We start from the raw sequence: 15,563 nt of genomic DNA, 5'->3' as shown, positions 1-15,563 counted from the left end.
GAGACCGGGGACCGGTGATCATTTAAATGACGCTTAACGCCGTACAATTTGGGTTTACAACGTATCTATCTCCTTTGCCGTTCTTACTATGAATACAAATACATTGTGCAAAATTTTGTATAATGTTGACAGAAGAAAAAAGTGAAAATAAAACGTCTTGATAAACATCCAACGAGTAAAGTGATGTAGTGCTCTTCTTTTATCAAAATGTTGAAAAAATAATTATGCAAAAATCATCAAAAAGATAGAGTTTTATAGTCATATTTATTATTACAACTATTATTCTATAAGTAGCATTTTTACGCCTAGTAGACAACGTTACAAATACAATTTCATTCGATAAATAAAATCTACATCGAGATATGTCTTTTAAACCTTCCTGTCTGTGAATTAGCAAGGATAATCCAGGGGAATTTTTACTCCGATAAGCCGTCTGTTAACGCTTCAGCACATTTCACCGTGCCTTATCTAGGAATTTCCCTGTAATTAATGGCCTCGCTTTTGTTCGGGTTGACCCCGGCCAGGTTACTTTTTAGATCGGGAATACGAACATAATTACACATCTACTCATGACAATATTCTTATTAGGGTTTTTGTGACTGTTGATGCATGGCGAAGATCTCAAACCGCCCTCGTTTTTTTTTTGTATCAGCAGAAGGGGGTTCTTTTCTATTCATGAGTACAAAGGCGACAAGAGCGCTATTCGGAGCAGTTGGAGCGGTATGAATATCCTTGCTGATAACATCGAAACCCTAGTCACGTACAGTGTGGGGCAAAATAGGGACTGTTTATACTATAGTGAGTCATGTTAACGGTGAATCCGTCAAAACGTATCAAGACAGGGAGCAAGCAAGCGGCAGAGATAGTCAGACAGGTAGACAAATAGACTATGGATAAAAACCACAAAGAGTCTGATAGGTACAAGATAGAAAGATAGATACAGAGCTTGGTAGACACTCACCCCCCGTAGTCAGACAGAGAATTGGAATAACAGAAGCGCAAAGAGACAGAAATGGGCATACACATACATAGACAAATAGAGGAGGGCGGACAGACAGCCTGAGTTGATAGCTGTTGCAAGACATAGGGACAGAGAGAAAGGGTAAGGTGAGGGAGCCAGAGTCAGACAGAGTTCATATACATAGTTTTAATAGACCTAGATCGAATGGGCAGAGACATTCGCTAATAGGGAAAGATAAATGGACAATTGAAAAGAAATGGTTCGATCCGTAAAGTAATAAAGAAACGAACGACTTGATGCAGTGGAGAAAGGCAACAGTGATTGCAGTGAGCAGTGGACAGGAATGGGCTAAATGACAACACGGGAAAAGTATTGAAAGACGAAATCACAGAAAGAGCATGAAGTGTCAGAGTGACCACTGGGTACATTAAAGAGTAACAATTTATGAAAGCTAACACGATCTTCAAGCAAAATGATAATGTATTCACTAGGTAGTCGACTGGAGGGCAGCAAATCAATAGTATCAGCGTAAAAATGGTTATGAAAAGCTTGATTGACAATGGCGGAAAGCAAAATGCAATCACTAATACAGTTTTACTTCAAAAGGCATCAAGAATAGAGACACACAAACAAAGGATGACGAGATAAATGTCTTCAATATCTTTCTGTCCTTTCATCCAAATCACGTGACGTGGAATGCATGGAGCTGCAATATAGAGCCTTGAGATATAACGCATAGAGTAACAAATTTCAAAGCACTTTGATTTTTGGCGTAGTGTTTACTCAGCTATCTAACACGGGATCGACGAGGCTCTTGCAACATCCTTTTATTCGCTTTCAATATCAAAATAATTACACACCCATGTAAACTGATAAAATATTAAAATTTCACAGACTGTATGAGACTTTTTAATAGACGATATGTAGGCCATACTATCGACTATACGTTGACTATATGCTCTCCGTAGTAGCTATGATGTCTTCGCTAGGTTACTGGGTTCTATACGTTGTGAGAATATACATGTGTGTCGTGTGAGTTGTACATCGAGAATCTACTGAAATTATCAGACGATTTGTTTACATTTTTGTGGTGTATGTATGTATGTATGTATGTATGTATGTATGTATGTATGTATGTATGTATGTATGTATGTATGTATGTATGTATGTATGTATGTATGTATGTATGTATGTATGTATGTATGTATGTATGCATGCATGCAGTATGTATGTATGTATGTATGTATGTATGTATGTATGTATGTATGTATGTATGTATGTATGTATGTATGTATGTATGTATGTATGTATGTATGTATGTATGTATGTATGTATGTATGTATGTATGTATGTATGTATGTATGTGTGTATGTATGTATGTATGTATGTATGTATGTATGTATGTATGTATGTATGTATGTATGTATGTATGTATGTATGTATGTATGTATGTATGTATGTATGTATGTATGTATGTATGTAATAGTCTAGTACAGTATAGTATGGCGAGGTGTGGTGTGTAGTGGTCAAGTCTAGTCTAGTCTAGTCTAGTCTAGTCTAGTCTAGTCTAGTCTAGTCTAGTCTAGTCTAGTCTAGTCTAGTCTAGTCTAGTCTAGTCTAGTCTAGTCTAGTCTAGTGTAGTGTAGTCTAGTGTAGTGTAGTATAGTATAGTATAGTATAGTATAGTATAGTATAGAATAGTATAGTATAGTAGAGTAGAGTAGAGTAGAGTAGAGTAGAGTAGAGTAGAGTATAGTAAGTAGAGTATGGTATAGTATACTATAGTATGGTATAATATACAATAGTTTTGTATGGTATATTATATACAACCACGTCTGGTACCTATGGAGTTTCGTCGTACAGTAAGTTAGGGTATCAGAGGACGCGGAGTCGAATAACTTCAGGTGTTATTGGACGCTATTTGACCTTTGACCTCAAAACACCTTTACGTCAACACGAGGAAAAAGGAGAGGATATTCTACAGTTTTTACAAAAAATATATACTTCTAACATTCAGTACTTCACATCCCAAAAAACCGCCTAGATTTCGACTTTTTTCAGGTAAAGTTGGACTAAAAAGGTGTATAATAATAAGGTTATTCACAAAATACCGGGATTTATGTCCTCGTACATCGTACGCTACGGTATTGTCACGCGTCTCGGACAATACCTCTGCTGCACGATGTCTCGGACATAAATCCCGGTATTTTGTGAATAACCTTACATTATTGTATCACGACAGCCGTAAATATCACGTATACATTTTCGGCAATATACCGCATAAATACATGTAATTCCCATTGTAAAACCGTAAATATTAAGCAATTATTGCGGTTCAGTTAAAGGAAAAAATATAAGCTTGAAGAGGTGAAATTACCTGGATGTTGTTTATGACAAAAAAGAAGTTGGCTAAGTAACCTTGCCACTGACAGTAATTCGACTTGTCTAAGAGTGTTTCCCAGGGTATGCCATTCCTATGACCTCTTGTTTTCTGAAGAGTTGTTTGTTATCTAATTTAGGATTGTTTTGTAAACAATTTTGACGGGTTTGGTTTCCGAAGCTGCATATTTTTGCATGATCTTTATGTTTCCATCTGATCCCCTTTAGTTCATATATCCAACCGTCTCGTCGGTGAATTCAAATTGTTTCCGCTTTCTTTCCTTCCATTTAAGTCACTCAATATCTGCGACATTTCGTTAATCTACGTGACTTACTAGCCACTATCACAGGGCGTTGTCTACATGTCCGTCCCCAGGGGTGGGTAGGTGTTTCGTTGTATCGCTAATAAAGATATATTCTACCAACCTTTGGTGTTTCGGTCTTAATCATAGACCTCGAGCTCGAGGGTCGAAGGCGATCCAGGGATCGCCAGAAATGCCTTCTTAAAGGCATTCGTTGGCGCCAGATTGTCTCATCAGAAAATTTACCAACAAGATTATAATTTCAATGGAAAACAAAAGGCTATCGCACTTAATAATCCTCTTACAGACCAGAACAAAAGGCATTCGTTGGCGCCAGATTGTCTCATCAGAAAATTTACCAACAAGATTATAATTTCAATGGAAAACAAAAGGCTATCGCACCTTAATAATCCTCTTACAGACCAGAACAAAGGCGATCCCAGGGATCGCCAGAAATGCCTTCTTAAAGGCATTCGTTGGCGCCAGATTGTCTCATCAGAAAATTTACCAACAAGATTATAATTTCAATGGAAAACAAAAGGCTATCGCACCTTAATAATCCTCTTACAGACCAGAGCAAGGCGATCCAGGGATCGCCAGAAATGCCTTTAACTTAGCACTGCCCTTGACAATCTTGCGTATACGTTTTATCAACATGCTGCGTCTATTATCTGATGAGTTTGAGTGCCTAATTAGCCAAAGTAATCAAGGGTAAATTACTAATCTGTGGACGCTCTCACCAGATTATCACCGGATTAAATTTGACAAAGTCAACAACGAACGCACCAGCAAGGTATATACCTTGCTGGTGCGTTCGTTGTTGACTTTGTCAAATTTAATCCGGTGATAATCTGGTGAGAGCGTCCACAGATTAGTAATTTACCCTTGATTACTTTGGCTAATTAGGCACTCAAACTATTCAGACAATAGACGCAGCATGTTGATAAAACGTATACGCAAGATTGTCAAGGGCAGTGCTAAGTTAAGACATAGACCCTCGAGCTCGAGGGTCTATGATTAAGACCGAAACACCAAAGGTTGGTAGAATATATCTTTATTAGCGATACAACGAAACACCTACCCACCCTTGGGGACGGACATGTAGACAACGCCCTGTGTCACTATCTAGGACTTGGCGAGAGACCTTATTGTTCGTGCTTTTTGTCTGTTCAAGTTCAACATTTTGCCGAATATTACCCCAATGCATCAGAGATTATTGGACGTCAAGTCGAATAGTCTATGCCATCAATACCCTTTTCTTTTAGCCCAGCTATATAGCATCCCTTGAATGAATGAGAATTAAATGAGTCTTTTGATTGACACGTTCCATTTCACCTTCAAACATAATCCACTTAAAATCGTTTTGCAAAGTGTGGTCTGATTCAGTGTCATACCACAAAGTTCAAAGGGGCAGTCCTCAATCCCTGCTTCTAACACACAGTTGTTGAAATTGGCTGTTTTTATGCGATTCCAGTTCTTTTTTCTCCTTTGAAAGTTGTGCAGATTAAGGCTTAGTCAATTTGCTAAGAGATAAAGCTTTTAAAAAACCTGCTCTTTTAAACTAAATATATATCGTCCGGGTATTTAGTTGTGGATGCAGGTACCTTTTCTACAAAATGAATAACATTGTCTTCATCGTCATAAACATTCTGTGTTATTTTCGTCGTGTTTGTGTGACCGTAAAACTTTTTTATCGACTGCGAGGGACAATAGCTGCAACGTTTAATAATATTTGCATAATATTTATTCAATGAAAAATTGCAAATTTTACCACTATCATCCTCGGTAGAGGATGGTGAAACATTTCGTACCTATACTTTGCAAGCCCATGTTGGCACTTTGTGCAAAAGGAATGTTTATTGTTGTCAAATTAATGAAAGAACGAACTTAAGTTCGGTTCAACAACAATGTTGACTGATACTTTAGGTTAAAAATGGAAAAGTAAGGAATTGCTGCAGAGAATTATAGAGGTCATAAATTCAAAATTGTGAAAGAGTATACTCATCCGAGTTCAATTTATTTGTGACATATTTTTAGGACATCGTAAGGTGAATGTGATGATTGCTAGAGAGCAAATGTACTCTAACTAATGCACGAGTATATCCCAGCGGACGGCAAAATGTCGGATCCATGGCCTACCCTTTATCTACTGACGATGACTGTCACATTATATTTACATAGCCATTACTTTCCATCCTCTTGGGATTGGTGATACTATTGTGTTTGTTTCGTTCGTTGACAGGAAGAACGTGACAACAGGAATAATGTATGCGCTTTGAATAATTTATAGCTTTATGTCTTTGAATGGTCCCCATGAAAACAAAATGTAAATTGTATGTACACAGTGTTGTGGTTTTAACTCGTCAAATTGAAATAAAGTCATCCCACCTTGGTCTCTTTGCTTTCCCTATTTGTCAGTATGTCTCTGTCTGTCCTCCTCCCTGTCACTATTCCTGTCTAAATATGTCCATACTTCTCTTTATGTATCTTTGGGCCCCCTCTCTCATATAAACATGCACACACACACACACACACACACACACACACACACACACACACACACACACCACACACACACACACACACACACACATATATATATATATATATATATATATATATTATATATATAAAAATGTACATATATATATATTCTGTCTGTATGTCTGCCTCTCTGACTGACTTAAGTAAATATAATATATATATATATATAAATATATTATATATATAAACTGTTTATGTATCTGCCGTTTATCTCATATGTATGAAATAGATGAATAGAAAGATGATTGTCTGTCTGTTGTCGGTCTGTCTGTCTGTATGTATGTACGTATTAGTACGTTCGTACATTCGTACGTGCGTATGTGCGTATGTATGTATGTATGTATGTATGTATGTATGTATGTATGTATGTATGTATGTATGTATGTATGTATGTATGTATGTATGTATGTATGTATGTATGTATGTATGTACGTATGTACGTATGTATGTATGTATGTATGTATGTATGTATGTATGTATGTATGTATGTATGTATGTATGTATGTATGTATGTATGTATGTATGTATGCATGTGTGTGTGTATGTGTATGTGTGTATGTGTGTATGTATGTATGTATGTATGTATGTATGTATGTATGTATGTATGTATGTATGTATGTATGTATGTATGTATGTATGTATGTATGTATGTATGTATGTATGTATGTATGTATGTATGTATGTATATACGTATTTGCATGTACACTATTCCTATGTACATGTGAGACATCAGTTTTTCTCCATGAAACTTATAAATAATTCACATATGAAAGAAGTAACATTAATCTTTGACGTCTAAGGAATATCGCGTGTGACGAAAGCAATCACTCTAACATTAATGATCATCTCACGCACATCAATATAAGAGATGGATTGCCGTACATGTTTACATTGTGATTTGTCGATTTCAACAAACCTATCATCAAATATCTCTGCAGTAATGGATATCTATTATCACTTGTCCCTGGAGCATTGAAAGTGCATACCAATTTCTGCTTGGCATCTACCTAGCCTAAGCTCCGCCCGTTTTAACGCTGTCTTCCACATCAATAATGATGTTTTTATACAACCCGGCCAATAAATAAAACGGACAGCATGTAATAAACTTACCTGAAAGAGCCAATTCAAAAGCCGTTGCCATCATAGGAATGTAATATATATTTCAGTATCTTTGAACTTCTTGTAGAGGTCTTTCACTCCGAAATTCGGCTTATAGAAACCTCACCCTACTTTTGTGTCTTCTACTGACCGTTTGTCTGTCTCCCTGCCTGTCTCCATGTCTGTCAACCTATTCTGTCTGTCTGTCGGTAATTCTGTATGTTTTTTCTATAGGCCATGTTTGTCTTTTTTCCTACTGTTTTCGCCGCTTCTACCGAGCTGTTTATATCTATATCGATGTCATGATTTATAAAAACCCAATGTTATACGTCTGGCAGATCTGTTCATTTGTCCGCATTCCCATTCAGTAACGAAGCAGCTGATTGGATTACACTTCATGCAATGCAATGATTTTTTGCCGACGTTATTAAAAGTTGAATGCGAATAAGAGACAGACGTTCGGACTTTCAAACTTTTAGTTATACCTTTGTTATCTACCTATTGTGGAGTCTCATTTTTGAAGCTCATGGAGTGAATGAAATTTCAGCGGTTTATCTATGAGAAAGTCGACAATAGTTTTTTTTTCCAGTGGAGTTAACACAGGGTTAGCGGCCATTTTGAATTTCAAGAGTCGTTATTTAAATACTGAGTAATTTGCTTTTCTAGTACTAAATTTTGCACGACAACCCCTGATTTTTATTCTTAATTGCCGATGGTTTGAGCAGAGGTTTAAGTCTTTCAATTTCGAGGCACATACTACGTATACCTTAGCGAGAAGATTGTAATCCATTCCTATTTCTGAACATTAATTTGGTAAAATTTAGATAATGTTTTTCTCTGTAATCTAAGTTTTGACTTTTGCATATAATCTTGAAACGGAAATGATAAACGTATGCAGAATTTTAAGTTTCCACTTGCCAGATGCTCCCTACCTTAGAATAAAAGCTATCAAGGTAGAACGGACCTCGGGGACAGATATAGAGACTCAAATGTTCGCAATATTTTTCTGTTCAAACGCTTGTGTGCGTATGGGGGGTTCATTTCCGTGACAAAGCTCTTCAAGTAAGAAAAATTTTCAACATCTTAGTTGTCCCAGAATCGAAAATTTTATTTTTCCCTATACATCTAACACTGGGAATTGCGGCCATTTTGAAATTTCAAATATAGCTAAATGTTAGGTAATTTGTCTCTCTAGCATGGTGACCCCTGATTTATATTTCTGATTTAGTGAGGAAATGGCTGAGAGTTTCCTCGAGGAAATTAACATTTGAGCCAAATTATAAGTTTTTTCACCGTCGAGGCGCATACTGTCTTAAAAAGGTCACCAATACTTAGATGAGATGGCATCTCTACTGGGACAAGCGAAAACAATATCGTGACTCGAAGATGATAAAGACAGAAAATTTTCAAAGTCCTGGCACTTTGGCGATGATTATACGCATGAGTGGTTTGGCATGATGAGAGTATCAATCATGTTGTCGTTCAGTCTCCAATTAGTCGCTTCTGATGAAAAATGGAAATTGCCTGCTAAAAGCAAGGACACGCGAGCTTAGAAATAATGGCTTTGTCTGGAACAGAGTTAGAAGAAGGTCAAGTTGCAAACCCCTAGTGTTTGTTTTGCACATGAAACGAAATACTTTGCGTCTGCGTAATTTTGTTTTAACCTGAGTATGTTTAAGCCGTCCTAATTCTGTGAATGTTTAATGACTCCGTACTGTAGTGTTGACATACAATACCAACTGTCTGGGATGATTCGCTCCGAACAGCGGTAATATAATTGTCAATCTTGTCATTAAAGTGCATCACGGTTGTTTCTTGCTTTAAAGTAGAACTCGCCTCGGGGACAGATAGTCGGGCTCTCAAACTTTTTCAATTCTTTTCTGGTCTACAACTTGTTGATGTTCATTTTAAAGCTGTTGGGGTAAGAAAACTTTTTATCGTCTTACTTTTTCGAAAATTGAAAATTTTGTTTTTTCTCTAAAGAGTTAACACAGGGATGGCGGCCATTTTGAATTTCAAATATTGGTAAATCTTGAATAATTTGTTTCTCTGGTTTCAAATTTTACGCTTGACCCCCGATTTTTATTCTTGATTTTGAAAGAGAACAATTGAAATATTCCTTTAGGAAAGTTCGAGCAAAAGTTTAAGTCTTTCACTTTCGAGGTGCATACTACCTTAAAATTGCATTATACAGCATGATGTGTTATCTGCTAAGTACCACTGCTATAAGTACGAAAGAGAAGAAAAGAGAAGATGAAAACAAAAACAATACAATAAACCATATATCAAGAATATAATTATAACTTATTAAAAGGCTCGAACTTTAGATTGGCTAATTGAACAGTCTGAAGATAAGATTGGAAAAGACAAACCGAGGATAATAGATAAAGATCTTATAAGACCCTGTAAACGAGACTTGTTTTTCTGCAAAATATCCAGATCGATAAATAAATAAATACGTATATAAATTAATGCAATAATAAAAGAAAATAAATGAGATGTGAAAATTTGAAAAATTACAAATGAATGAATAAAACTAATAAAATATCAATAAATTATTTACCAAATGAATCAATGAATATATGATAAATAAGTGAATGAATGGTTGAATAAAAGAATAAATCAACAAACTAACTAATTAAATAAATAAATAAACAAATTAATTAATTAATTAATTATCATAGCGATTAAAATTGCACTCAGATTCCAAAGAAGAATGGTAAAATTTCCAAATTGAGGTCAAGGGCTGCGGTGTTTGCAATGGAGTCCTGATATGACATGATATTGTTTTCCATGGAAAGCTCGTTCAGTCTTAAGTCTATATCTGCTAACCCACGGGACGCTCGTAAAGCTATATCAGCAAATCAGTGTACCTCCCTAATATAAATATCTGTGTAAACAAGACTTATCGTATTTGTATAAGCCATCCAGGACTGAGCGTAAAGTATGCAATCTGGTTATGAAGTATCTATTACAAACTCGACACTTCCCCAGTCGTCCACAAGTTTTGGCTATGATAATTTATTTTAGAAATAGGGTTAATAGTATACCGGTTACAGTAACCAACAGGATTTCGAGTTGTTTTAACTATGTAAATACTTGGCGTAAGCAGGTGCCATTGCCTCATAGATTCAGTCATGAACTCAGCCTTGACAATTTATTTGTAGCAACGATGTCAAATTAACACTTCTATACCCACATTCTGCTCACGTCTCGTCTATTTGAACTGAACACGATTGGAACTAATTTGGGATAATTGGATGGTGAAGTAATGTCAGTTTAATCTGCAAATGTAAGCTCATCTGCTTTTCTTTTTAAGTTATACACTTGTTTTTATAAGTAATTTGTAATATTGCAACATTCAGCTACAGGGCACCTAACACTTTTGAGAGATTTTAAAAATATGAAAATCTAATTATCCCAATTAGTTCCATCGTGTTACTGACAATATTGGACTTCAGGATATTACTGTACCTTGATAAATAGCGGCGAGGGCATTGTTCCCGGTAAAAGTATCGGCTACATTGACCGCAAGAGAGCACATGCTTTTTCTTTGCAATCGCTCAATGTCGAACAAATGCGCTGAAGGACGATTGAGATTAAATCTACATTAGATATTACTGAATTCAATGATGAAGCGATATGGTATTATATAGAGTAAATGACCCAATTAAGCGATACCCTCGCTTAATTGCCTGTCAGAACTCTTTGACCCTGAGACCTCGACAGGCCCCAGCATAGGTTATTTCATCAACACAGTATATCTGTAACCCTCGAGAGTTTTCTTTCATATTCTGAATTTTTAGCCAGAGATATTTGCTTTTCACTTAATGTTGGATGTACTATTAAAGTGGCCTGTGTTGTAAATGGACAACAAACAAACAAACACTATCGTATACTGTAACAATACATCGCACAGCAGGGATGCGGGCTTGGCCATCTTCCCGTTCAGGTCGATAATTAATATTTTATTACAATCTTGGGCGTTCCTGAGTGTGAACATAGCATAGTCTCAGAACTTCTTTCTTCATGCAGATCACGTGCATTAGATCAATAAGAATATTTATAACAGATTTGAAGCTTATTTGTTTTTCGTCGCATGATTCTTTTAAATATTTGTATTTCAATATTTGTCAGATTAGCTTTGTGAATTTGTGAATTCTAGTGTATGGCAATATAAATATGGCTCAAGTGTTGATTTCAACGTAGAAGCTGGCAAAGAATATTAATTTCAACAGCATGTACATTTTAAAATTTCATGTTATGTTTAGGACACCCTTATTTTGGCCTCGATTTTTGTTTTGTGTTTATATAATTACATCTGTCATGTATTACTTCACCACAGGTCTTAATAACGATGACTTGAAGAGGGAGACGAGATTTCTGTAATTTATCAATTGAAAAGGGACCGAGGGGGATACGCTACAGGGAGGCTGTCTGACATTTTATCAGTCTTTGCGATGTATAGGCGCCACAGTCAGCTGAAAAGGCCCATTTCCAGCGGCAAAGCACCTAAGGGAAAGAAACTGGCATAACGATAACCCTACATGGTGTATATGTCTGACTCGAGTGAAGGTGCGGTAAGCGCACAGGTCCTGGGGCGTATAGCAACAACAGTAACGGCACCAAAGAAGAGCCAATCGGGAGCGTTCTTTCTAAAAGTAGTTCCACAGCGCTGTACAAAATTGTCCACCGTCATTCATGTACCTTTGTGATTGTGACGTTAATTTTCCCAGCGCAATCCCTAGGCAGCCTTTCACGTAACTTAAACGTAATATATGCACTCTTTCAATATGACAATCATTACATTTGATAACGGCAAATTTCATAGCATAAATCATCCTAGTATGTAAATGGATGAATTGTCAAGTTTCCATTACCAAGGGATGTATTGGCATATTCCATTATTAGATCATGAAATTGCTTTTTCTCATTAATTTACATATCAATCCTGCAGGACGGATGCGGATATTCTGTTTAATATATTGTTACCTTAATGTGGGACTTGGTTGATTTGAAATGTGTAGAGGGCTTTATGGATCGTTGTTTCAGTTTCACAAAATTATTCGTCGTCACTCAAAGAAAATTAAAACACCTTTTGATAAATTTCGGAATTTTCTGATCTCGGTGAAAATAAGAATTTTGTGCTGTAAAGGGGCAATTTTATACCATCTTATAAAAACGTTTTTTTCCAAACCAAAATAATAATAATTAGAAGAAATAAATTGAGTGTTAAGACAATTTACAATATACTACTGTGCAAAAATACATTTTATACGAGGCGCCGAATGAAAATAGTGAATTCCAACATTAACGCTTATTTAAGAGAGATAACAGATGGAAATTATACACACAGACAAATTATATATATATATATATATATATATATATATATATATATATATATATATATATATATATATATATATATATATAATGTGATATATGTAATATACATATATATATATATATATATTATATATATATATATATATATATATATATATATTAGTGAATATGATGTATATACATATTTAGATATATTTGAAGTGTGTGTTAACTAGCCTTGATTGGGTTACACTTGCACTTTTGAAAGCAGCCGTTAACTGAGTAGCATATATTACTGGAAAACAACAGAGATTAATACTTACTTTTTCTCTTCATCTCTTCTCACTGTAGTGCTTGGTCGCAGGTGTGTTTTTGCAACAGTTACCGCTGTTCAAGCACGCTTCGGTGCCGCCGTGACAAAAAATATCACCAAAGTTGATAAAACTTGCTAGCAGTTCCATGTCAGCTAATTGCTTATTTGCATATCGAGTGGTACATTTAATTGAAGCTACACATCAATGGCGACAGTACCAAATTTGATGAAAACTCAGTACAGATATTACTCATGATAACATATTAGTGGACTCTGAAATAGGACGCATTGCAGTCAAGTTGTGTCAAATGATCTGGAATTTGCATATTTTACAAACTTTTCAAATTCGTCATTTAGCAGGAATGGCTGGACCAAAGTTGCCATTGATGTTGATCATAACAAGAAATACAAGCACATTATCAGAGCAAACCAAAGCGCCAATTTTACAGACAGCTGCATACACTACGTTAGCTGTGGAAACGCAGCTATCTGTTGGCAGGGTAGCGTGCGTCGCTATGCGGGTCATCAAAAGGTCAAACCCGCCACGGATAGCTGCGGGCCAACTAGCGGCGAAAATGGGTCCACTAGCGATGTTTCACTAAAGACGAACGAGAACGAACGGTTCGTCGTATTTCCAAGCATATCATTGGTCAGCTTTCGTCGCATTTACATGTCTCGTCGCAAATTCTGTAACGGGATTGGATGGTACCTAATTAATTAGTAATCGTCAGCTCTGTTCGTCGCCTTTCGTCTCATTATAGTCGGGCCATGCTTTATGTTACCGACAAGACAATGAACAAAACTTGCAGCAAAAGGGACTTCAATGCAGCGCCGTCAGACGGGGAGAACGTGATGACCGTACTTTAGGTTTATCTCCGACCACTAACTAAAGGAGATTTGTGGTTCAGTACAGGGGAGTGATTGTGGTTTATCTATAAGAAATTATATGAAGCCAAAGAAAACTGTTTTATGTATAATGCGACCAATCTTGTAATGTTTTATGGCTGCTATTTACAGAAAACTTGCGATATATAGACAATTCACGAGTAGGCCTATTTCTTTGAAAATGGGCAACAAAAATACGTTTAGAGTCGGCAATTTCTTCTGAGGTTGCAGTCACTGGGAACCTTTTATGACTAGACATGATTCAAACAAGTTCTTATTCAATATTCTGGTTTGTGTACATTTGTGAACTGCAGCTGATTGTGTGGGGGTGAACGCGGTACAGGAAATTTCGCCCCAAATCCAGGAGAAACGTTTTGATCATTATCAGCCAAAATTTTATTTGATCAGTATTATTTATTTCATTTGACTGAGCTTTGTGCAAATTTTCATGAAAATGTCAATGGTAGAAGTTGCTTTATCAGCAACTTTCAATGTAATCCTTCAGGTAGAGACAAATTCCTCGCGCGCGTACCGCTCGTACATCGGTTCCTTAAGTGGTACGTTGCGGCCGTGAACCTCGGGTTCACCTGATACTGAATGTTTGATACGGTCCCATGGCAATAAATAGGGCATTTAGAACACCTTCCCACACATGATGGCGGGACCTTCCTTCAAGTAGGTGAATGACATGTAATTGTATCGATTGTCAATACCGTCCTGACACCCATCTGTCATGCATGAAGCCCGTTTCTGATTGGATGGCATAAGTGCAGCTGCACTGTGGTGTCGATTCAAAGCAGTACCGAATATTATGATGAGACGAAGAATATCATAATGAGACAAAAGGCGACGAACAGAACTGACGATTACTAATTAATTAGGGTACCACCCGATCCCGTTACAGAATTTGCGACGAGACACGGTAAATGCGACGAAAGCTGACCAATAGTATGCTTGGAAATACGATGAACCGTTCGTTCGCGTTCGTCTTTAGTGAAACATCGCTATTACGACGACGCCACTTGTGTCGGAACTTTGAACGGCAAAATGAATCACAGCTAGTGTAATTCAATAAAATGACCTATACCTGCCTGAATTCTGATTATTGATCATTCCCCAACTCCTTTTGTGAATAAAATCTCTGGTTCGTTTACGTGATTCGGCTGATTTTCCAAGGAATACTCAAGATTTTCACTCCAGCAGCGTACTCTGACTTCTATCGATATGCTAATAAGGACGTCGCGCATTCGAACGTGAATAGCGTGACGGCCGGTCAGAGTAAAAATTTCGTCAGGCGTATGACAAGAAAATAGATATATAGCATGCACAAATCTGTGTTCATATCTTTGACGTTTTCAAATTTATACCTCATATGCATCTGAAATTTGAAAGTTTTGCTCAATAGCATCAAAACAGCGACTCAAGTTGTTGCTCAAGAATGAATTACATTGTAAACCTCATTATGATTAGAGTAGTTCTGGTGATTTTTCTGAGATTAAACATTTAGTTCGTTGTCAAGAATCAATAACATGGGAAATCGTGGATTTGAGATGAAAACTAAGTCGAATTAGCCGATTTTGAAATTAAATAAGGCGCTTTTCTCGTTGCAACCTCTACAAGGAAAATGACCAATATAAGATGATAGATATTTTAATTTCGACACAGACTTCAATTGTGTTTACACAAGCTGTAGATCAAGTGAAGTTTTACAATCTCCGAGTACCCAAGGCGGCTTTTGACTTAAGTATTGTAA

This window comes from Ptychodera flava, chromosome 8 (assembly GCF_041260155.1).
Source record: "Ptychodera flava strain L36383 chromosome 8, AS_Pfla_20210202, whole genome shotgun sequence".
NCBI lineage: Eukaryota > Metazoa > Hemichordata > Enteropneusta > Ptychoderidae > Ptychodera > Ptychodera flava.
The sequence above is the reverse complement of the archived record's forward strand: the minus strand, read 5'-3'. Positions refer to the sequence as shown.